The following is a 24,918-nucleotide window of genomic DNA, read 5'->3' as shown; positions in this document are numbered from 1 at the left end:
ATGCAGTTCTTTGTCAACATGGATTCTTCTTCTATATTTTTTTAGTATTGTCAATTTTTGCGTCCGTAATAAATGTCGTCGTTTTCTTTGCCTTTTTAGCTAGCTTTTTCTTTAAAATATAATTAGTGCCTCTGATTTTGCATATGGCCAAAAAGCAGTTGTTTGAAAACAGTAAAGATATCTTCTTTCGTCAACACGTATCGACGAAGGAACTTTACTACCCAGAATGCTATTCGCCTTTCGTGTGATTAAAAACATGGCTTCGAAGAAAGTTGTTTTCGTCATAAGCGGCTCACGTGTTATAGTTATTCAAAGAAAATTTATATTTACTATGCGACAAGATGTTAGATAAATATATTGTAATGTTGAACAGTTAAAGGCCGAAGGTATGTCTTTGTTGCTACTGTTATTTTATAAACGCCATATGATGTCAGGCCAGCTTCTGATCAAGCCCTGTGGTGTTTTTAGCGCCGTCTTTTCTGTAAGTTATGTTCTAAAACTACATTGCATGCAATAACTAGAGAAAAAGAGAATTGGGATTATTTCATAGGATTTTGTTCGTGAGTGCTATGCCATGAAGTCACCAACCTAAGTTGCCACTCTCTAGAGAGTGGCAAATATTGATCGCTGTGTCGTATAGGGCTCTTGCAATCTCTCAGATTTGTTTTTCAAAATTATTAAAACTCTTTTGAGTAAAAAACTCGTAAAGAGATTAATTTCTCAGGTTGAAAACAATAAAAAAGGAATTCTTTGAATTTAAAAATATTATTTACTTCAGAAGACACTTCCATTGGCATGTCACATTTTTATGCTCAGTGATGTTTTGTGTTTGTTCTTGTCTGTTGTTTGTGGCGTTTAGAATCATTTTGTTTTGCGTGTTGTAGAGTGTTGAATAGACTTTAAGCAACAAGAAGGGCTATTTTTTAGTGGAAGTTTATTTTTATCTATCACTTTGTTATCTTAGGTTCTTAATCGATTTTTGCCATCTTTCAAATCGGGTGTTGAGCCTTCACTTCCGCATTTGGCTGTTGGTGCCTTGGTAAAAATCGATCAATAATCACATATAAAGCCCTAGACCAGGGATTCTTAATTATTTTAAATGCCGGGCCAGAAAAACATATAGAATTTCTTCGGGGGCCAGTTGGTTTTCAACTTTTACATACCTTGTGTAGGCTGCTCAAAATGAAACTCAGATCTCATTTTTACCAGGCTAAGTTAGTGATAAAATAGACAGGCCTTTTATTTCGTGCCTGCCTATCTTATCTACCTTCGCATAAACCCAAAGAATAGTTTCACAAAGGTCTGTAACTTTATGTTTCTTGTACCAGGCTGAGTAAGGAAATCGTTCTATGCTATTTTTGGGCTAGAACGTTCATCATCGTTAGTCTCTTGTTGGGTCGATTTGAAGTGCCTGAAGTCAGGTCAAGGGACTGCACAGCGTATTTTAAAGAAAGGTCAAAATCTTATGTTTGTGGATGTATTTAGTCAAGGCCACCTCCATGGTTGGTGGCAAGAAAAATTTTAGGCTATATCAATCTAGGAATGGCCAGAAACAACACCTCAGTTAGATTTTAACGAGAGAAAATTCAAGGCATATTCTTGACTAGGTTTCATAGTTTTATCTATTGATATGAAAAAGGAAACAAGGCATTTCCTATTTTGTTATTCCCTTTTGGACTAATAACTGTCAATGGACTGCATTTAAAATTTATTAAAGAGAAAAAAAATATATCAGAGGAGACAAAGGAAAACCAAAGATAAATTGAATTCCAGATTTTGAAAATGTTGGCAAAAAATATTTTTGAGGTAAAATGTATTCAGCAGGCAGAATGACATTTTGCTGTGGGCCGGAGATGACCCGCAGGTAGGGGTTTAAGAATGCCTGCCCTAGACCTTAGATATAACTTGATTGATTCAAGTAACAAGGCAGCTTATCCACACCAGGGAGCTGATGCACCATCCTACCTTAGTTGCATAAAGTATGAGAGGGGAAGAGAAACAAAACTTAAAGAGCCAAGTCTACCCTTAATGAAATCATAATAATCTGTTATTTGAATCCTGTTATGTGAATAAGCCCAAACCCCTATGAGGTAAAATTATAGAGGATTTGACGAAACACACTTTACTTTAAACCAGAAGGGGAGAGAGGGACAGGAGAAGAGAACAGCCTGGCAAGAGCATACATAAAAAACAAGAAGCCCTATCCAAAACACTTGCTTACACTCTCTGTAACAACTTTCACCCAAGAAATCCCAACTACAACTTCACCATTATTCCCAAAGGCATCAAAACAGCAAATTGAGGCTTAATAGCATAACTTTACACCTAAATTTGATTAATAAAATTGAAAGAAAATAAGAACCCTTAATGATTTCAAATTCTATAACATCTCTCATCAAGTGGATGAAAATTTTATTTGAATATGAATGTAAAAGTGAATCAGCCTTTAAATGTAAAGGTCGATAACCATTACAAGAAATTATTGAGCAAATACTCCAAGACCCCAACAGAATGGTTAAAAGTTTTGATATAAGATTTTTAAACACAGCATTGAAACTAATAAAAATCAATGCCAGTTTGTGAAAGATTATATACTAAAATTTTGATGATCTACATGATATATAAATTCATGTCTAAATTTGTTTTATGTAGAGTCATGGATATTTGCATCCTGCTTTGATTTCTGTGGTATTTTGTCTTGATGGGAAAACTTTGGAACCAAAAGCCAGGTAGTTAATTATGATATAGCATTTGCCAAGAAATATAATTTAATGTATCTTTCAAATCTGTTGTATCTTTCATTTAATGTAATCTACCTTTCGAATCAAGTATTTTAAAAAAAATTTTAAAATGTGAAGCAAACTAAAAGAGCTATCAACAAATAAGACTTTTTCCAGTGTATCATATGTTGTTTCCACCAAAGTTGAATATAATTTTCTTTAAATAAATGCTGTCTTGATGATAGAAACAGCCCTCCTTGCACTCCTGCAAGCAATCAGATGCTTTGCAATTCACACTTACCATTCCTTGCTGTCCTCAAAAAGATTTTGCAATCTAAGGACATCAATATCATTTTTAATTTTCTATATTGTTTTAAATCTTGCTTAATTAATGCTCTGAATTTAGTCACTGTTCCTAAAAGAATGTTAATTTTCTGTTTGGAAAACCTCATTTTCTTTTGTGCCAGAAAGATTTCATAGATTCATCTTTTAACTGAATGTATTTTGCCAAAATGCTCTGTAATTTTCCTTTGTAGACCTAGCCTTGAAAAGATTTTGCTCTTTAAAGCATAGCAAAGATGGAAACCAGATTATCTGTGATTAAATTGATCTTTTGATATCAGAGTCTATGTCAGCAGTGATTCGTTAGAGCATAATGGTCCAAGGAATTTTTCCAGCCGAAATGAGAATGATGACTTTATATTCACTCTTGTTGTAGTTATGTTTTTATACAATTCAGAGGACTTGGTCCTTAAATTTTTTTTAGGGCAAGCCCCTGAATCCCCTCCCTTCATCAATGCCCATTGTTTTTAATTGTTTGCTTCATTCATCATTCAAATGTTCCTCTGAATCAATGTTCATTAAATAGTTATAATTTTTGGCAGGATAAAAGTCCCTGACATCCCCAAACGAAACCACAAAGTTACCCACTTTCTTCTACTGTTATATAATTTCAAATCAAGAGTAGACAGTCTTGAATTCCTCACAAAAATGTCCTTTTTATAGAAATTTAGGCCGAGATTGCCATTAATAAAATTTCAATAATAAAATTTCTTTTTCCATCAGATACTGATAGAGATTAGCCCACAAAATGAATATATTATAAAACTTTTCTTCCGTCTGCAGATAATTTGTCAACTAATTCTTTACTTCATTTATATAGCCTTTGATAAAGGGCGTGTCTGTGTGGATTTCTTATTTCGGCTCCCTCACTTCTGATCTGTTTCATAAGTAGCTTGATGTAGGACACATCTGAATATTGTTTTGTGGATTTTAAAGCTATGACTAAAATATTGAAAGTTTAGGAAAAATTTAGGCAATATCCTCACTTGTTTAATTTATCCAAATTCTTGCAAACTAAGCCTGCAATGTGATGCCAATCAAAGTCTAATGTAAATCATTATATATTACTTTTAACTACTGTGACATTACCTTCACTGATGCTACTTTTGAAGATATCCTCTTAGCAACGATACTACCCTTCATTAGGAAAACCAATGTCAATTTTTTGGCAATTCAGTTCTGAAAACAAAATTGTTTTGCTTTTTAGAACGTTGAAAAAATGTTAACAATGAAACAGCCATCTAGGATGTCGATACTTTGATTGAAACGACTTTTTAATTTCAGACTTTCTCGATAACGTTCTCCAGATCTCTTTTAATGATAAACAGTTTGTTTGGTTTTCTTCAGTCCTTTAGGTCTTGCTTTTAGCTCTGGACTCTGTTCTTTTGGACAAAATTCCAGAAACTTTCATTTTCTTGAACCTTTATTGAAATATTTTTCAACCACTTCCAATGTTATTTTTTTGTTAAAATCCTAGGGCTCACAAATTCCTCTTCAGAGCTCCATCAATATAGCCAGTTGATGCTTTGAACACCTAGAAATTGGATATGAATGGGATCTGGACTAAAACCTTCATAAGAACTTGTATGACTTTTGCAGGTATGTCGGTTCCCTTTCCTTCAAATTCCAAACTTACAAACTTAAATAGCGTGGATCCTTGAGCTTTTTTTCTGAAGTGCAGACCTTTAATTCTGAAGTGCAAACCTTATACTTTCCAAGGAAAATTATTTTTTTCAAATTACCATTATATTTCAAAGTATAGTTTTTCCTTGAGAATTAAATTCTATTCATAACTTACTATGCGTTACTTTTGATGAAAAGTTTCTTACTGTTGTTAGCTTTGTAAAAACAATTCTCTAAAAACCACTTTTATTTTTATTTCCTTTCGCATGAATTTCTCTTTCTAACTTACTGCTGGTAGCTCTTTTGAAAAGCTTCTCTAAAAACCACTTTTATTTTTATTTCCTTGCGTATTAACTTTCGTTTATCACTTACTATAACTTACTCTGTTTTTGAGTTTCTCAAAAAGCCAACATGTCAATTTTTATTGCCAAGTTCCTGTGGAGAGCTTTGCGTTAGTGTTTCCCTAAAAGCCTTTGTTGTTTTTATTTTATTGCCTGTCAATTTCATTGCTACGTTGCTGTAGGGAGCTTTCCTTTAAAGTTTCTCTAAAATCTTTCGTTCTTATTATTTTCTTCCTTGCCAATTTTTCATGCTACGTTCCTGTACGGAGCTTTGCTTTAGGGTTTCTCTAAAATCCTTTGTTCTCTTTTTTTACAGTATGTCAATTTTTATTGCTATGTTCCTGTAGAGAGCTTTGCTTTAAAGTCTCCCTAAGATCCTTCGTTGTTTTTATTTTAAGCCTGTAAATTATTATTGCTACGTTGCTGTAGGAAACTTTCTTTTAGAGGTTCTCTAAAGTCCTTCGTTGTTCTTTTATTGCCTGTCAATTTTATTGCTACGTTCCTGTAGGGAGCTTTGCTTTAGAGTTTCTCTAAAATCCTTCTTTCTCGTTATTTTACTGCCTGTCAATTTTTATTGCTATGTTCCTATAAGGAGTTTTGCTTTGAAATTTCTCTAAAATCCTTCGTTCTCTTTATTTCATTGCCTGTCAATTTTTATTGTTACGTTCCTGTGGGGAGCTTTGCTTATGAGTTTCTCTAAAATTACTTCTTTCTCTTTATTTTACTGCCTGTTAATTTTTATTGCTATGTTCCTATAAGGAGCTTTCCTTTAGAGTTTCTCTGAAATCCTTCGTTTTCTTTTTTTAACTGTCTGTCAATTTTTATTGCTACGTTGCTGTAGGGAGCTTTGCTTTAGAATTTCTCTAAAATCCTTCTTTCTCTTTATTTTACTGCCTGTTAATTTTTTTTGCTATGTTCCTATAAGGAGCTTTCCTTTAGAGTTTCTCTAAAATCTTTGGTTTTCTTTTTTTAACTGTCTGTCAATTTATATTGCTACGTTGCTGTAGGGAGCTTTGCTTTAGAATTTCTCTAAAATCCTTCTTTCTCTTTATTTTACTGCCTGTTAATTTTTATTGCTTTGTTCCTATAAGGAGCTTTCCTTTAGAGTTTCTCTAAAATCCTTCGTTCTCTTTATTTTACTGCCTGCCAATTTTTTGTTCTACATTCCTGTACGGAGCTTGGCTTAGAGTTTCTCTAAAATCCTTCCTTCTCTTTTTTTACTGTATGTCAATTTTTATTGCTATGTTTCTGTAAGGAGCTTTGCTTTAGAATTTCCTTAAGACCCTATGTTCTCTTTATTTTACTGCCTGCCAATTTTCAATTCTAAGTTGCTGTAGGGAGCTTTGCTTTAGAGTTTCTCTAAAGTCCTTTTTTCTCTTCATTTTACTGCCTGTCAATTTTTTTTGCTACGTTGCTGTAGGCAGCTTTGCTTTAGAGTTTCTCTAAAATCCTTCTTTCTCTTTATTTTACTGCCTGTTAATTTTTATTGCAATGTTCCTATACGGAGCTTTCCTTTAGAGTTTCTCTAAAATCCTTCGTTCTCTTTTTTTACTGTATGTCAATTCTTATTGCTACGTTCCTGTAGGGAGCTTTGCTTTAGAATTTCCCTAAGATCCTTCGTTCTCTTTATTTTACTGCCTGCCAATTTTTCATGCTACGTTGCTGTAGGGAGCTTTGCTTTAAAGTTTCCCTAAGATCCTTCGTTCTCTTTATTTTACTGCCTGCTAATTTTTCATGCTACGTTGCTGTAGGGAGCTTTGCTTTAGAGTTTCTCTAAAATCCTTTTTTCTCTTCATTTTACTGCTTGTTAATTTTTATTGGAATGTTCCTATAAGGAGCTTTTCTTTACAGTTTCTCTAAAATCCTTCGTTCTCTTTATTTTACTGCCTGCCAATTTTTCATGCTACATTCCTGTACGGAGCTTTGCTTTAGGGTTTCTCTAAAATCCTTCGTTCTCTTTTTTTTCCTGTATGTCAATTTTTAATGCTATGTTCCTGTAGGGAGCTTTGCTTTAAAGTTTTCCTAAGATCCTTTGTTGTTTTTATTTTAAGCCTGTAAATTATTATTGCTACGTTGCTGTAGGAAGCTATCTTTTAGAGGTTCTCTAAAATCCTTCGTTGTCCTTTTATTACCTGTCAATTTTATTGCTACGTTCCTGTAGGGAGCTTTCCTTTAGAGTTTCTCTAAAATCCTTCGTTCTCTTTTTTTTACTGTATGTCAATTTTTCTTGCTACGTTCCTGTACGGAGCTTTCCTTTAGAGTTTCTCTAAAATCCTTCGTTCTCTTTTTTTACTGTATGTCAATTCTTATTGCTACGTTCCTGTAGGGAGCATTGCTTTAGAGTTTCTCTAAAATCCTTCGTTCTCTTTTTTTACTGTATGTCAATTTTTCTTGCTACTTTCCTGTACGGAGCTTTTCTTTAGAGTTTCTCTAAAATCCTTCGTTCTCTTTTTTTTACTGTATGTCAATTTTTCTTGCTACGTTCCTGTACGGAGCTTTCCTTTAGAGTTTCTCTAAAATCCTTCGTTCTCTTTTTTTACTGTATGTCAATTCTTATTGCTACGTTGCTGTAGGGAGCATTGCTTTAGAGTTTCTCTAATATCCTTCGTTCTCTTTTTTTACTGTATGTCAATTCTTATTGCTACGTTCCTGTAGGGAGCTTTTCTTTAGAGTTTCTCTAAAATCCTTCGTTCTCTTTTTTTTACTGTATGTCAATTTTTCTTGCTACGTTCCTGTACGGAGCTTTCCTTTAGAGTTTCTCTAAAATCCTTCGTTCTCTTTTTTTACTGTATGTCAATTCTTATTGCTACGTTCCTGTAGGGAGCTTTGCTTTAGAGTTTCTCTAAAATCCTTCGTTCTCTTTTTTTACTGTATGTCAATTCTTATTGCTACGTTCCTGTAGGGAGCTTTGCTTTAGAGTTTCTCTAAAATCCTTCGTTCTCTTTTTTTACTGTTTGTCAATTCTTATTGCTACGTTCCTGTAGGGAGCTTTGCTTTAGAGTTTCTCTAAAATCCTTCGTTCTCTTTTTTGACTGTATGTCAATTTTTCTTGCTACGTTCCTGTACGGAGCTTTTCTTTAGAGTTTCTCTAAAATCCTTCGTTCTCTTTTTATTACTGTATGTCAATTTTTCTTGCTACGTTCCTGTACGGAGCTTTCCTTTAGAGTTTCTCTAAAATCCTTCGTTCTCTTTTTTTTACTGTATCTCAATTTTTCTTGCTACGTTCCTGTACGGAGCTTTGCTTTAGAGTTTCTCTAAAATCCTTCGTTCTCTTTTTTTACTGTATGTCAATTCTTATTGCTACGTTCCTGTACGGAGCTTTCCTTTAGAGTTTCTCTAAAATCGTTCGTTCTCTTTTTTTTACTGTATGTCAATTTTTCTTGCTACGTTCCTGTACGGAGCTTTGCTTTAGAGTTTCTCTAAAATCCTTCGTTCTCTTTTTTTACTGTATGTCAATTCTTATTGCTACGTTCCTGTAGGGAGCTTTGCTTTAGAGTTTCTCTAAAATCCTTCGTTCTCTTTTTTTACTGTATGTCAATTCTTATTGCTACGTTCCTGTAGGGAGCTTTGCTTTAGAGTTTCTCTAAAATCCTTCGTTCTCTTTTTTTACTGTTTGTCAATTCTTATTGCTACGTTCCTGTAGGGAGCTTTGCTTTAGAGTTTCTCTAAAATCCTTCGTTCTCTTTTTTTACTGTATGTCAATTTTTCTTGCTACGTTCCTGTACGGAGCTTTTCTTTAGAGTTTCTCTAAAATCCTTCGTTCTCTTTTTTTTACTGTATGTCAATTTTTCTTGCTACGTTCCTGTACGGAGCTTTCCTTTAGAGTTTCTCTAAAATCCTTCGTTCTCTTTTTTTTACTGTATGTCAATTTTTCTTGCTACGTTCCTGTACGGAGCTTTCCTTTAGAGTTTCTCTAAAATCCTTCGTTCTCTTTTTTTGACTGTATGTCAATTTTTATTACTATGTTCCTGTAGGGAGCTTTCCTTTAGAGTTTCTCTAAAATCCTTCGTTCTCTTTTTTTTACTGTATGTCAATTTTTCTTGCTACGTTCCTGTACGGAGCTTTCCTTTAGAGTTTCTCTAAAATCCTTCGTTCTCTTTTTTTACTGTATGTCAATTTTTATTACTATGTTCCTGTAGGGAGCTTTCCTTTAGAGTTTCTCTAAAATCCTTCGTTCTCTTTTTTTACTGTATGTCAATTTTTCTTGCTACGTTCCTGTACGGAGCTTTTCTTTAGAGTTTCTCTAAAATCCTTCGTTCTCTTTTTTTTACTGTATGTCAATTTTTCTTGCTACGTTCCTGTACGGAGCTTTCCTTTAGAGTTTCTCTAAAATCCTTCGTTCTCTTTTTTTTACTGTATGTCAATTTTTCTTGCTACGTTCCTGTACGGAGCTTTCCTTTAGAGTTTCTCTAAAATCCTTCGTTCTCTTTTTTTGACTGTATGTCAATTTTTATTACTATGTTCCTGTAGGGAGCTTTCCTTTAGAGTTTCTCTAAAATCCTTCGTTCTCTTTTTTTTACTGTATGTCAATTTTTCTTGCTACGTTCCTGTAGGGAGCTTTGCTTTAGAGTTTCTCTAAAATCCTTCGTTCTCTTTTTTTTACTGTATGTCAATTTTTCTTGCTACGTTCCTGTACGGAGCTTTCCTTTAGAGTTTCTCTAAAATCCTTCGTTCTCTTTTTTTGACTGTATGTCAATTTTTATTACTATGTTCCTGTAGGGAGCTTTCCTTTAGAGTTTCTCTAAAATCCTTCGTTCTCTTTTTTTTACTGTATGTCAATTTTTCTTGCTACGTTCCTGTACGGAGCTTTCCTTTAGAGTTTCTCTAAAATCCTTCGTTCTCTTTTTTTTACTGTATGTCAATTTTTCTTGCTACGTTCCTGTACGGAGCTTTCCTTTAGAGTTTCTCTAAAATCCTTCGTTCTCTTTTTTTGACTGTATGTCAATTTTTATTACTATGTTCCTGTAGGGAGCTTTCCTTTAGAGTTTCTCTAAAATCCTTCGTTCTCTTTTTTTTACTGTATGTCAATTTTTCTTGCTACGTTCCTGTACGGAGCTTTCCTTTAGAGTTTCTCTAAAATCCTTCGTTCTCTTTTTTTGACTGTATGTCAATTTTTATTACTATGTTCCTGTAGGGAGCTTTCCTTTAGAGTTTCTCTAATATCCTTCGTTCTCTTTTTTTACTGTATGTTAATTCTTATTGCTACGTTCCTGTAGGGAGCTTTTCTTTAGAGTTTCTCTAAAATCCTTCGTTCTCTTTTTTTTACTGTATGTCAATTTTTCTTGCTACGTTCCTGTACGGAGCTTTGCTTTAGAGTTTCTCTAAAATCCTTCGTTCTCTTTTTTTACTGTATGTCAATTCTTATTGCTACGTTCCTGTAGGGAGCTTTGCTTTAGAGTTTCTCTAAAATCCTTCGTTCTCTTTTTTTACTGTATGTCAATTCTTATTGCTACGTTCCTGTAGGGAGCATTGCTTTAGAGTTTCTCTAAAATCCTTCGTTCTCTTTTTTTACTGTATGTCAATTCTTATTGCTACGTTCCTGTAGGGAGCTTTGCTTTAGAGTTTCTCTAAAATCCTTCGTTCTCTTTTTTTACTGTATGTCAATTCTTATTGCTACGTTCCTGTAGGGAGCTTTGCTTTAGAGTTTCTCTAAAATCCTTTTTTCTCTTTTTTTACTGTATGTCAATTCTTATTGCTACGTTCCTGTAGGGAGCATTGCTTTAGAGTTTCTCTAAAATCCTTCGTTCTCTTTTTTTACTGTATGTCAATTCTTATTGCTACGTTCCTGTAGGGAGCTTTGCTTTAGAGTTTCTCTAAAATCCTTCGTTCTCTTTTTTTACTGTATGTCAATTCTTATTGCTACGTTCCTGTAGGGAGCTTTGCTTTAGAGTTTCTCTAAAATCCTTCGTTCTCTTTTTTTACTGTATGTCAATTCTTATTGCTACGTTCCTGTAGGGAGCTTTGCTTTAGAGTTTCTCTAAAATCCTTCGTTCTCTTTTTTTACTGTATGTCAATTCTTATTGCTACGTTCCTGTAGGGAGCTTTGCTTTAGAGTTTCTCTAAAATCCTTCGTTCTCTTTTTTTACTGTATGTCAATTCTTATTGCTACGTTCCTGTAAGGAGCTTTGCTTTAGAGTTTCTCTAAAATCCTTCGTTCTCTTTATTTTACTGTATGTCAATTTTTCATGCTACGTTGCTGTAGGAAGCTTTGCTTTAGAGTTTCTCTAAAATCCTTCGTTCTCTTTATTTTACTGTATGTCAATTCTTATTGCTACGTTCCTGTAAGGAGCTTTGCTTTAGAGTTTCTCTAAAATCCTTCGTTCTCTTTATTTTACTGCCTGCCAATTTTTCATGCTACGTTGCTGTAGGAAGCTTTGCTTTAGAGTTTCTCTACAATCCTTTTTTCTCTATATTTTCCTGGCTGTTAATTTTTATTGTTTTCGTTCCTGTAGGGAGCTTTGCTTTAGAATTTCCCTAAGGCCCTTCGGTCTCTTTATTTTACTGCCTGCCAATTTTTCATGCTACGTTGCTGTAGGGAGCTTTGCTTTAGAGTTTCTCTAAAATCCTTTTTTCTCTTTATTTTCCTGCCTGTCAATTTTTTTTATTACGTCGCTGTAGGGATCTTTGCTTTAGAGTTTCTCTATAATCCTTCTTTCTCTTTATTTTACTGCCTGTTAATTTTTATTGCAATGTTCCTATAAGGAGCTTTCCTTTAGAGGTTTTCTAAAATCCTTCGTTGTTCTTTTATTGCCTGTCAATTTTTAGTGTTACCTTCCTGTAGGGAGCTTTGCTTTAGAATTTCCCTAAAATCCTTCGTTCGCTTTATTTTACTTACTGTCAATTTTTGTTGCTACGTTGCTGTAGGAAGCTTTGCTTTATAGTTTCTCTAAAATCCTTCTTTCTCGTTTGTTTACTGCCGGTCAATTTTTATTACTTTATTCCTATAAGGAGTTTTGCTTTGAAATTTCTCTAAAATCCTTCGTTCTCTTTATTTCATTGCCTGTCAATTTTTCATGCTACGTTCCTGTAGGGAGCTTTGCTTTAGAGTTTCTCTAAAATCCTTCGTTCTCTTTTTTTTACTGGATGTCAATTTTTATTGCTACGTTCCTGTACGGAGCTTTCCTTTAGAGTTTCTCTAAAATCCTTCGTTCTCTTTTTTTTTACTGTATGTCAATTTTTATTGCTATGTTCCTTTAGAGAGCTTTGCTTTAGAATTTCTCTAAAATCCTTCGTTCTCTTTTTTTTTACTGTATGTCAATTTTTATTGCTATGTTCCTTTAGAGAGCTTTGCTTTAGAATTTCTCTAAAATCCTTCGTTCTCTTTTTTTTTACTGTATGTCAATTTTTATTGCTATGTTCCTTTAGAGAGCTTTGCTTGAGAGTTTCTCTAAAATCCTTCGTTCTCTTTTTTTTTACTGTATGTCAATTTTTATTGCTATGTTCCTTTAGAGAGCTTTGCTTTAGAATTTCTCTAAAATCCTTCGTTCTCTTTTTTTTACTGTATGTCAATTTTTATTGCTGTGTTCCTGTAGGGAGCTGTCCTTTAAAGTTTCCCTAAGATCCTTCGTTGTTTTTATTTCAAGCCTGTAAATTATTATTGCTACGTTGCTGTAGGAAGCTTTGCTTTAAAATTTCCCTAAGACCCTTCGTTCTCTTTATTTTACTGCTTGCCAATTTTTCATGCTACGTTGCTGTAGGGAGCTTTGCTTTAGAGTTTCTTTAAAATCCTTCTTTCTCTTTATTTTACTGCCTGTTAATTTTTATTGCTATGTTCATATAAGGAGCTTTTCTTTAGAGTTTCTCTAAAATCCTTCGTTCTCTTTTTTTTACTGTATGTCAATTTTTATTGCTACGTTCCTGTACGGAGCTTTGCTTTAGAGTTTCTCTAAAATCCATTGCTGTTTTTATTTGTTGCCTTTCAATTTTTATTGCTACGTTGCTGTAGGGAACTTTGCTTTAGAGTTTCTCTAAAATCCATTGCTGTTTTTATTTGTTGCCTTTCAAATTTTATTGCTACGTTGCTGTAGGGAACTTTGCTTTAGAGTTTCTCTAAAATCCATTGCTGTTTTTATTTGTTGCCTTTCAATTTTTATTGCTACGTTGCTGTAAGTAGCTTTGCTTTAGAGTTTCTCTAAAATCCATGGCTGTTTTTATTTTGTTGCCTTTCAAATTTTATTGCTCCGTTGCTGTAGGGAGCTTTCCTTTAGTGTTTCTCTAAAATCCATGGTTGTTTTTTTGTTGACTTTCAATTTTGATGGCTACATTGCTGTAAGGAGCTTTGCTTTAGAGTTTCTCTAAAATCCATGGCTGTTTTTATTTGTTGCCTTTCAATTTTTATTGCTACGTTGCTGTAGGGAGCTTTGCTTTAGAGTTTCTCTAAAATCCATGGCTGTTTTTATTTGTTGCCTTTCAATTTTTATTGCTACGTTGCTGTAGGGAGCTTTGCTTTAGAGTTTCTCTAAAATCCCTGGCTGTTTTTATTTGTTGCCTTTCAAATTTTATTGCTACCTTGCTGTAGGGAGCTTTGCTTTAGAGTTTCTCTAAAATCCATTGCTGTTTTTATTTGTTCTCTTTCAATTTTTATTGCTACGTTGCTGTAGGGAGCTTTGCTTTAGAGTTTCTCTAAAGTCCATGGCTGTTTTTATTTGTTGCGTTTCAAATTTTATTGCTACGTTGCTGTAGGGAGCTTTGCTTTAGAGTTTCTCTAAAATCCATTGCTGTTTTTTTTTGTTGGCTTTCAATTTTTATTGCTACGTTGCTGTAGGGAGCTTTGCTTTAGAGTTTCTCTAAAATCCATGGCTGTTTTTATTTTGTTGCCTTTCAATTTTTATTGCTACGTTGCTGTAGGGAGCTTTGCTTTAGAGTTTCTCTAAAATCCATGGCTGTTTTTATTTTGTTGCCTTTCAATTTTTATTGCTACGTTGCTGTAAGGAGCTTTGCTTTAGAGTTTCTCTAAAATCCATGGCTGTTTTTATTTGTTGCCTTTCAAATTTTATTGCTACGTTGCTGTAGGGAGCTTTGCTTTAGAGTTTCTCTAAAATCCATGGCTGTTTTTATTTTGTTGGCTTTCAATTTTTATTGCTACGTTGCTGTAGGGAGCTTTGCTTTAGAGTTTCTCTAAAATCCATGGCTGTTTTTATTTTGTTGCCTTTCAATTTTTATTGCTATGTTGCTGTAAGGAGCTTTGCTTTAGAGTTTCTCTAAAATCCATGGCTGTTTTTATTTGTTGCCTTTCAAATTTTATTGCTACGTTGCTGTAGGGAGCTTTGCTTTAGAGTTTCTCTAAAATCCATTGCTGTTTTTATTTGTTGCCTTTCAATTTTTATTGCTACGTTGCTGTAGGGAGCTTTGCTTTAGAGTTTCTCTAAAATCCATGGCTGTTTTTATTTGTTGCCTTTCAAATTTTATTGCTACGTTGCTGTAGGGAGCTTTGCTTTAGAGTTTCTCTAAAATCCATGGCTGTTTTTATTTGTTGCCTTTCAAATTTTATTGCTACGTTGCTGTAGGGAGCTTTGCTTTAGAGTTTCTCTAAAATCCATTGCTGTTTTTATTTGTTGCCTTTCAATTTTTATTGCTACGTTGCTGTAGGGAGCTTTGCTTTAGAGTTTCTCTAAAATCCATGGCTGTTTTTTTTGTTGCCTTTCAAATTTTATTGCTACGTTGCTGTAGGGAACTTTGCATTAGAGTTTCTCTAAAATCCATTGCTGTTTTTATTTGTTGCCTTTCAAATTTTATTGCTACGTTGCTGTAGGGAACTTTGCTTTAGAGTTTCTCTAAAATCCATTGCTGTTTTTATTTGTTGCCTTTCAATTTTCATTGCTACGTTGCTGTAGGGAGCTTTGCTTTAGAGTTTCTCTAAAATCCATGGCTGTTTTTATTTGTTGCCTTTCAAATTTTATTGCTACGTTGCTGTAGGGAACTTTGCTTTAGAGTTTCTCTAAAATCCATGGCTGTTTTTTTTGTTGCCTTTCAAATTTTATTGCTACGTTGCTGTAGGGAACTTTGCATTAGAGTTTCTCTAAAATCAATTGCTGTTTTTATTTGTTGCCTTTCAAATTTTATTGCTACGTTGCTGTAGGGAACTTTGCTTTAGAGTTTCTCTAAAATCCATTGCTGTTTTTATTTGTTGCCTTTCAATTTTTATTGGTACGTTGCTGTAGGGAGCTTTGCTTTAGAGTTTCTCTAAAATCCATGGCTGTTTTTATTTGTTGCCTTTCAAATTTTATTGCTACGTTGCTGTAGGGAACTTTGCTTTAGAGTTTCTCTAAAATCCATGGCTGTTTTTTTTGTTGCCTTTCAAATTTTATTGCTACGTTGCTGTAGGGAACTTTGCATTAGAGTTTCTCTAAAATCAATTGCTGTTTTTATTTGTTGCCTTTCAAATTTTATTGCTACGTTGCTGTAGGGAACTTTGCTTTAGAGTTTCTCTAAAATCCATTGCTGTTTTTATTTGTTGCCTTTCAATTTTTATTGGTACGTTGCTGTAGGGAGCTTTGCTTTAGAGTTTCTCTAAAATCCATGGCTGTTTTTATTTTGTTGCCTTTCAAATTTTATTGCTCCGTTGCTGTAGGGAGCTTTCCTTTAGTGTTTCTCTAAAATCCATGGTTGTTTTTTTGTTGACTTTCAATTTTGATGGCTACATTGCTGTAAGGAGCTTTGCTTTAGAGTTTCTCTAAAATCCATGGCTGTTTTTATCTGTTGCCTTTCAAATTTTCTTGCTCCGTTGCTGTAGGGAGCTTTGCTTTAGAGTTTCTCTAAAATCCATTGCTGTTTTTATTTGTTGGCTTTCAATTTTTATTGCTACGTTGCTGTAGGGAGCTTTGCTTTAGAGTTTCTCTAAAATCCATGGCTGTTTTCTATTTGTTTCCTTTCAAATTTTATTGCTACGTTGCTGTAGGGAGCTTTGCTTTAGAGTTTCTCTAAAATCCATGGCTGTTTTTTTTGTTGCCTTTCAATTTTTATTGCTTCGTTGCTGTAGGGAGCTTTGCTTTAGAGTTTCTCTAAAATCCATGGCTGTTTTTATTTGTTTCCTTTCAATTTTTATTGCTACGTTGCTGTAGGGAGCTTTGCTTTAGAGTTTCTCTAAAATCCATGGCTGTTTTTATTTGTTTCCTTTCAACTTTTATTGCTACGTTGCTGTAGGGAGCTTTGCTTTAGAGTTTCTCTAAAATCCATGGCTGTTTTTATTTGTTTCCTTTCAATTTTTATTGCTACGTTGCTGTAGGGAGCTTTGCTTTAGAGTTTCTCTAAAATCCATGGCTGTTTTTATTTGTTGCCTTTCAATTTTTATTGCTACGTTGCTGTAGGGAGCTTTGCTTTAGAGTTTCTCTAAAATCCATGGCTGTTTTTATCTGTTGCCTTTCAATTTTAATTGCTACGTTGCTGTAGGGAGCTTTGCTTTAGAGTTTCTCTAAAATCCATGGCTGTTTTTATTTGTTTCCTTTCAAATTTTATTGCTACGTTGCTGTAGGGAGCTTTGCTTTAGAGTTTCTCTAAAATCCATTGCTGTTTTTATCTGTTGCCTTTCAATTTTTATTGCTACGTTGCTGTAGGGAGCTTTGCTTTAGAGTTTCTCTAAAATCCATGGCTGTTTTTATTTTGTTGCCTTTCAAATTTTATTGCTACGTTGCTGTAGGGAGCTTTGGTTTAGAGTTTCTCTAAAATCCATGGCTGTTTTTATTTGTTTCCTTTCAAATTTTATTGCTACGTTGCTGTAGGGAGCTTTGCTTTAGAGTTTCTCTAAAATCCATGGCTGTTTTTATCTGTTGCCTTTCAATTTTTATTGCTACGTTGCTGTAGGGAGCTTTGCTTTAGAGTTTCTCTAAAATGCATGGCTGTTTTTATTTGTTTCCTTTCAAATTTTATTGCTACGTTGCTGTAGGGAGCTTTGCTTTAGAGTTTCTCTAAAATCCATTGCTGTTTTTATCTGTTGCCTTTCAATTTTTATTGCTACGTTGCTGTAGGGAGCTTTGCTTTAGAGTTTCTCTAAAATCCATGGCTGTTTTTATTTTGTTGCCTTTCAATTTTTATTGCTACGTTGCTGTAGGGAGCTTTGCTTTAGAGTTTCTCTAAAATCCATGGCTGTTTTTATTTGTTGCCTTTCAATTTTTATTGCTACGTTGCTGTAGGGAGCTTTGCTTTAGAGTTTCTCTAAAATCCATGGCTGTTTTTATTTTGTTGCCTTTCAATTTTTATTGCTACGTTGCTGTAGGGAGCTTTGCTTTAGAGTTTCTCTAAAATCCATGGCTGTTTTTATTTTGTTGCCTTTCAATTTTTATTGCTACGTTGCTGTAGGGAGCTTTGCTTTAGAGTTTCTCTAAAATCCATGGCTGTTTTTATTTGTTGCCTTTCAATTTTTATTGCTACGTTGCTGTAGGGAGCTTTGCTTTAGAGTTTCTCTAAAATCCATGGCTGTTTTTATTTGTTGCCTTTCAATTTTTATTGCTACGTTGCTGTAGGGAGCTTTGGTTTAGAGTTTCTCTAAAATCCATGGCTGTTTTTATCTGTTGCCTTTCAATTTTTATTGCTACGTTGCTGTAGGGAGCTTTGCTTTAGAGTTTCTCTAAAATCCATGGCTGTTTTTATTTTGTTGCCTTTCAATTTTTATTGCTACGTTGCTGTAGGGAGCTTTGCTTTAGAGTTTCTCTAAAATCCATGGCTGTTTTTATTTTGTTGCCTTTCAATTTTTATTGCTACATTGCTGTAGGGAGCTTTGCTTTAGAGTTTCTCTAAAATCCATGGCTGTTTTTATCTGTTGCCTTTCAATTTTTATTGCTACGTTGCTGTAGGGAGCTTTGCTTTAGAGTTTCTCTAAAATCCATGGCTGTTTTTATCTGTTGCCTTTCAATTTTTATTGCTACGTTGCTGTAGGGAGCTTTGCTTTAGAGTTTCTCTAAAATCCATGGCTGTTTTTATTTGTTGCCTTTCAATTTTTATTGCTACGTTGCTGTAGGGAGCTTTGCTTTAGAGTTTCTCTAAAATCCATGGCTGTTTTTATTTGTTGCCTTTCAATTTTTATTGCTACGTTGCTGTAGGGAGCTTTGGTTTAGAGTTTCTCTAAAATCCATGGCTGTTTTTATCTGTTGCCTTTCAATTTTTATTGCTACGTTGCTGTAGGGAGCTTTGCTTTAGAGTTTCTCTAAAATCCATGGCTGTTTTTATTTTGTTGCCTTTCAAATTTTATTGCTACGTTGCTGTAGGGAGCTTTGGTTTAGAGTTTCTCTAAAATCCATGGCTGTTTTTATTTGTTTCCTTTCAAATTTTATTGCTACGTTGTTGTAGGGAGCTTTGCTTAGAGTTTCTCTAAAATCCATGGCTGTTTTTATCTGTTGCCTTTCAATTTTTATTGCTACGTTGCTGTAGGGAGCTTTGCTTTAGAGTTTCTCTAAAATCCATGGCTGTTTTTATTTGTTGCCTTTCAAATTTTATTGCTACGTTGCTGTAGGGAGCTTTGGTTTAGAGTTTCTCTAAAATCCATGGCTGTTTTTATCTGTTGCCTTTCAATTTTTATTGCTACGTTGCTGTAGGGAGCTTTGCTTTAGAGTTTCTCTAAAATCCATGGCTCTTTTTATTTTGTTGCCTTTCAAATTTTATTGCTACGTTGCTGTAGGGAGCTTTGGTTTAGAGTTTCTCTAAAATCCATGGCTGTTTTTATTTGTTTCCTTTCAAATTTTATTGCTACGTTGCTGTAGGGAGCTTTGCTTAGAGTTTCTTTAAAATCCATGGCTGTTTTTATCTGTTGCCTTTCAATTTTTATTGCTACGTTGCTGTAGGGAGCTTTGATTTAGAGTTTCTCTAAAATCCATGGCTGTTTTTATCTGTTGCCTTTCAATTTTTATTGCTACGTTGCTGTAGGGAACTTTGCTTAGAGTTTCTCTAAAATCCATGGCTGTTTTTATCTGTTGCCTTTCAATTTTTATTGCTACGTTGCTGTAGGGAGCTTTGGTTTAGAGTTTCTCTAAAATCCATGGCTGTTTTTATTTGTTGCCTTTCAAATTTTATTGCTCCGTTGCTGTAGGGAGCTTTGCTTTAAAGTTTCTCTAAAATCGATGGTTGTTTTTTTCTTGACTTTCAATTTTGATGGTTTTATTGCTGTAAGGAGCTTTGCTTGAGAGTTTTTCTAAAATCCATAGTTGTTTTTTTGTTGACTTTTAATTTTGATGGCTACATTGCTGTAAGGAGCTTTGCTTTAGAGTTTCTCTAAAATCCATGGCTGTTTTTATTTTGTTGCCTTTCAATTTTTATTGCTACGTTGCTGTAAGGAGCTTTGCTTTAGAGTTTCTCTAAAATCCATGGCTGTTTTTATTTTGTTGCCTTTCAATTTTATTGCTACGTTGCTGTAGGGAGCTTTGCTTTAGAGTTTCTCTAAAATCCATGGCTGTTTTTATTTTGTTGCCTTTCAAATTTTATTGCTCCGTTGCTGTAGGGAGCTTTGCTTTAGAGTTTCTCTAAAATCCATGGCTGTTTTTATTTTGTTTACTTTCAATTTTGATGGCTATATTGCTGTAAGGAGCTTTGCTTTAGAGTTTCTCTAAAATCCATGGCTGTTTTTATCTGTTGCCTTTCAAATTTTATTGCTCCGTTGCTGTAGGGAGCTTTGCTTTAGAGTTTCTCTAAAATCCATGGTTGTTTTTTTGTTGACTTTCAATTTTGATGGCTACATTGCTGCAAGGAGCTTTGCTTTAGAGTTTCTCTAAAATACATGGCTGTTTTTATCTGTTGTCTTTTAAATTTTATTGCTACGTTGCTGTAGGGAGCTTTGCTTTAGAGTTTCTCTAAAATCCATGGCTGTTTTTATCTGTTGCCTTTTAAATTTTATTGCTACGTTGCAGTAGGAGGATTTGCTTTAGAGTTTCTCTCAAATTTTTCTTTCTCTTTCTTTTACTGCCTGTCAATTTTTATTGCAATATTCCTGTCTGGAGCTTTGCTTTAGAGTTTCTCGAAAATTCTTCCTCCTTTTTATTTTTCTGCCTGCCAAATTGTATCGCTAGGATTTTTTCGATATATTTTTTATTTCGAATTACTCCTATATCTTTTGTTATATTTATTTCCTCTTTATTATTTTTTTTAATACCTTACTGTAGGGAGCTTTGCTTTAGAGATTTTGTAAATTCCTTCTTTAATTATCCACCTGGCGTATTGTTTTTTATTGCTACCTTACTGTAGGTTTTTTTGCTTCAGATTTTCTTAACAAACTCTTTTTTTGTTCAAATTAAATTGTCATTAAATTTTTTTCTATAGCATCCTGTTGGAGCGTATCAAAAAGTTTCTCCAAAATCTTTATTAACTTCTACTTGCTTGCGTATTGATTTTTTTTTTTTTATTTTTGTCGGCTTTGGTTGACAAAATTCATAATTTAATCCTAGTCATTAATCGTTGTTGTCTCTTATTATTGGTTGATTGCTATTTTCATCTAGTTTTCCAGGGTTTTTGTGCCTTGATACCCTCAGATGACAAAAATGCAATAGGCAGTTGATTAAAAATATATATTTGCAGGGTATTAATCCAAAGATTTCATGATTTCAGTCAATTTTTGCATGTATTTTTGTCACCACAATATAAGCTTTTCTGGGTGGGTTATTAAACGTTCCTAGAGAATATTCCAAATTCTCAAGCCTGCGAGTTGCTTTTTTTTGGTAAGTGGCCCTGCCCTCTTCCATGTCCCTTTTTGTGTAATAGAAAAAGCACCCCGAGATGTTTATCTTGAAACTCCAAATATTTATGTAATTTATTTCACTGAGGCTGCTCCCTGTTCACCACCTTCAAACAAAGGTATATCCACAGGACAATGGGTTCGGGAGATTGCGCGAGAACGCTACAAAATTATGCCTCTGTGGAATACAACAGACACAACTCTAATCCCGCACAACCAAACTGCCAATCACGCGCCCATACTCCTTTAAGGTCATTTTCGTTCCACCAAAGTGCTCAATTCCGGGCATCAAAACTGATGCATCAAATAAACCTTTCATCGCAGTAAGACCATTGAGGTATCATTAGAGAAACTGACTTCTAAGCTCTTAATAATTATATATACAACCAATTAAAATGATCAAATGACAATGGCTAATATCAAGACTGCACAGAAAACCGAAAACAACGTTTTGGATCGAAAATCACTAGAGAGGCGAAACCAAATAGCCAATCACGCGCCAATACTCCTTTTAGGTCATTCTCGATCCACCAAAGTGCTCAATTCCCGACACAGTTTTCAAATGCTACATCAAAACTTATGCATCAAATAAACCTTTAATAACAGAAAGACCATTGAGATCCAAATGACTTCTAAGCTTTTTATTGAAGTTACCAATTTTGACCGCGAAAAGCTTTTACTAAGGTTTGCGAACTTAGTTTTGCTTAAGACACAAAAAGCAAGCAGTCTCTGCAAGCCCCACTGTTTAAAACTAACCATGGTCTTCATAACATCAAATTCAGAACAAAAAATGCTTGAAATTTGTTTTAAAGCTCTTGGAATATTCAATGGAAGAACTTTGTGCTTGGAGGGGCGCCTTTGAAGGGGACTCAGCCGCCTTGAACCTAGGTTTCGTAAGAGGGCTTCCTTCTTTTGAAGCAATGGAATGCTGTAAGGGGTAAGCACCTCAAAGAAACCAACAACACAGTCACCCTTTAGAAGCATGTACGACGGCACCTCTCTGTGTAGCTTTTAATTTTAAGGGATAAGACATTTCAGCTAAAAGTTACATTTTCATTAAATTTTCTAGGAGAAATTTTCGCTGTCGCAGACACCCAGTGGACACCGCAATAAAAGATGATGTCGATGCATCAGTAGCAAAGAGGCAAACGCACATGAAGGAAAGGTTTACCACATGAACCAAGTCTCTATACAGAAATCCAATACAGACACTTTCCTTGTTTGTAATCGTTTAAAGATTTTGCAGCCACAAGAACGTTGCAGAAAATTCCATTCCGTATGGCATGTAAACTTGATTTCTCACGCTCGGCCTTGTAACATCTCTTTGTAACTTGTCCAGTCGCCTTTAGCTCCCGAATGGAATGCCCCCCTTGCCCTTAATGTGCCGCTTATGTGCCGCCTAACTACCGAAATTGTTCGGCCTAACTGCCCAAAATTAAGTAGGGTAACTCTGAACGGAAAGCTGCAATTTGGAGCCATCTATTGTCGGGAAATGTACAAAGAAGTCTCTAAGTTAACCATAAACACACCCTCTTCGATCGCGTGGAACATAGGTCGATGCAATATCCAGGGCAATCGCGAGGCAAGCCTTGCTGGGGGGGGGGGGAGGTGTGGACAACAAATTTACCTGATTATTAAACAATTACCTGAAATTCTTAACATGCTGAAGCAAACCTCTGCAATACTTTTTGTCAATCTAACGGTGTGGCATATAATTCACAATTTTCAATTTTAAGTGATTATAACAGACTTTTATAATAGTTTTGTCAAATCTGTATATCGGGACGGGCAAGGATATACCTACCCGAGCCCGCACCATGGTTGCCGCCGAGAGACTAGAAAATTTTCGATTTTTGATGCTTCCAGTTCCCTGGAAAATACATTTTTTTTACCAAATTTTACTAAAGCAATCCTCTTAATCCTATAAAAAATTCTTTTATTTTTACAAACAAATTGAGCAGCAGATAAAAACAACTGGTAAAATTTCCCCGTGGTTTGAAAAATTCCATGTTGTCAGTTACCTCTGAAGCCAGGTAACAAGCAGCACTGGTTGTCAATTTAGATCCCTCTTTCCAACCTAGCATGCCTTTTGAATGTTACAAAAAACCTGGAGCTCATTATGAATTGCAGTTGACGCTTCTACCGAGGAACTTTAGGGGAAATGGACACATGGCACAATTTTACCTAAAGAGGGCATGGATTATTAAATTTTGTGCCAACAAGAAATCTTCAAATCATTAGTTTGTTTACCTTCCTTCATATCAAGAAAAATCATATTTAACCAAAGGAGCAACTACCTTTGCTTATTCCTTTATTGATCTTAAGCATGACGGTCTCTGAAATTCCTAAAGCGTTGCTTCCACTGGGCGGACTTTACCTGAAATTTCCTATCCAGATGCTATTGAGGAGGTGTGACACCCTTCAGTCGCGACGCCCCTAGAAATATTGAACCCCTTTCCTACTTACAACCCTGCATCCTTAGTAAATGTATATTCTGAAGCTACTTAGCACCCTTATTGCCCTCTCAAACTCTCCTTTTTAAATAGTGAACGACAAGTGTCGTCTAACTACAGCGAAAAGATGCCCATCTCCATCGGGAGCATTCCCCATCATTGATACATTGTTTATGTTCTCCTTTTAGGTTCGGCCTTGTCAATTGCCACCCTCAACAAATTAAGAGAGTATTTTGAGATGAAGCTTTAGAAATTGTCTATTGAATTTCTTTTGTTTGAAGTGAGAATCTTTTGAATTGTTGGTTTTTAGGAAAGATAATTGATACTCGCTCATCCAGAAGGTTAAAGTAAACGTCCTTTTGTGGAATGGTAGCATGGATTGAGATAAACATTGCTTATTTTCTGTGTATTTTTCCTGTTTTGCGTTTAAAAGATATTTGATATTCCAGCCGGCCCGGCCCTCACCTCTCAGTGTTTTCACAAAGAGAGGCTTTTGTCTGAAATTGAATGGCCAGTGTTTCAGCTAGAAGTTGCATTATTGGCGAAACCATAAACAGTATCAAATTTTAGTTTCTACCATTAGGTGCGGGAGGTTGCGGCCGTCCTTGTGGTATTTCGTTTTGTCGAATAGGACCGATTTAAGCAAAGTTATTTGACTTTTTCTTGGCTGAGAGCAAGGGGGATTCAGGTTTACATAAAGGCGTTCAGAAAAAACAATAGGCTTGTGATTCCCCGAGTTTCTGAAGACTTGGGTTTTTAGCGATTTACACAAAAAGTATCACAGTTACAAGTTTTTTAGCGCATTCATGAGATGGGCCGTTTGATGCTCGATTTTTTGAGCTATTTCCCGTAATTTTGGGACCTGTTTATGCTGAGTTATTGAGGATTTAGTGATTAAAACACGCAAAAAACGGTTTTTTGCAGTTTAAAAATCTAAAACAGCCGATAAAAATTCTGTGAAGCAATGAAAATATCGCTGATTTTTTGCTCGATTTTTTGAGCTATTGCTTGTCTTGTTTGAAGCTTGCGTTACTGAATTAACTCGATTTTTCCGAAAAGTGCACTTTTCAAATTTTCTCAAATTTGCATCGCAGCTACCGATCAAGCTCAAACCGGTAACTGCGGCGGCGGTCAGACTTTTTCTTGAAAAACGGTGTTTAATTGACACTTAAAAACAGGAAAAGTCTGTGAACGGGTAAAAGAGCTTCCTGGATTCGATTTAAATGCATTTAAAGTTGCATTTCATGATTTTTTAAAGTTTCGATACATTTGCCCCAATTAAACACCGTTTTTCGTTTCCTTTTGACGAATAGGACCGATTTAAGCAAAGTTATTCGACTTTTTCTTGGCTGAGAGCAAGGGGGGTTCAGGTTTACATAAAGGCGTTCAGAAAAAACAATAGGCTTGTGATTCCCCAAGTTTCTAAAGACTTGGGTTTTTAGCGATTTACACAAAAAGTATCACAGTTACAAGTTTTTGAGTGCATCCATGAGATGGACCGTTTGATGCTCGATTTTGTGAGCCGTTTCCCGTAATTTTAGGACCTGTTTTTGCCGAGTTATTGAGGATCTAATGATTAGAACAAAAGAAATGGAAATTCCCAAAGAACTGTGAAAATCAGACAGTTTTGAGAGTTTCTTGACCGAACAATCCGATCGGGCGAAGGGCGGCTAGCAACATTGGGGCAAATGTATCGAAACTTTAAAAAATCATGAAATGCAACTTTAAATGCATTTAAATCGAATCCAGGAAGCTCTTTTCACCGTTCACAGACTTTTCCTGTTTTT

At 34.9% G+C, this 24,918-nt stretch overlaps 1 long non-coding RNA gene across 1 annotated transcript; it reads left to right on the top strand.

Moving 5' to 3' along the window:
• The first annotated feature begins 248 nt into the window (after window positions 1-248).
• Window positions 249-23,527, top strand: LOC135681543 (uncharacterized). The gene is made up of 4 exons (XR_016145119.1): window positions 249-386; window positions 2,653-2,729; window positions 4,540-4,661; window positions 21,748-23,527. It is a non-coding gene; the product is annotated as an uncharacterized LOC135681543 (long non-coding RNA).
• The last annotated feature ends 1,391 nt before the right edge of the window (window positions 23,528-24,918 follow it).

The sequence above is a fragment of the Rhopilema esculentum genome, chromosome 20, assembly GCF_057945365.1.
Source record: "Rhopilema esculentum isolate cy_ngs chromosome 20, ASM5794536v1, whole genome shotgun sequence".
Classification (NCBI taxonomy): Eukaryota; Metazoa; Cnidaria; class Scyphozoa; order Rhizostomeae; family Rhizostomatidae; genus Rhopilema; species Rhopilema esculentum.
Note: the sequence above shows the minus strand (reverse complement) of the source record. Positions and strands in the feature narration are given on the sequence as shown.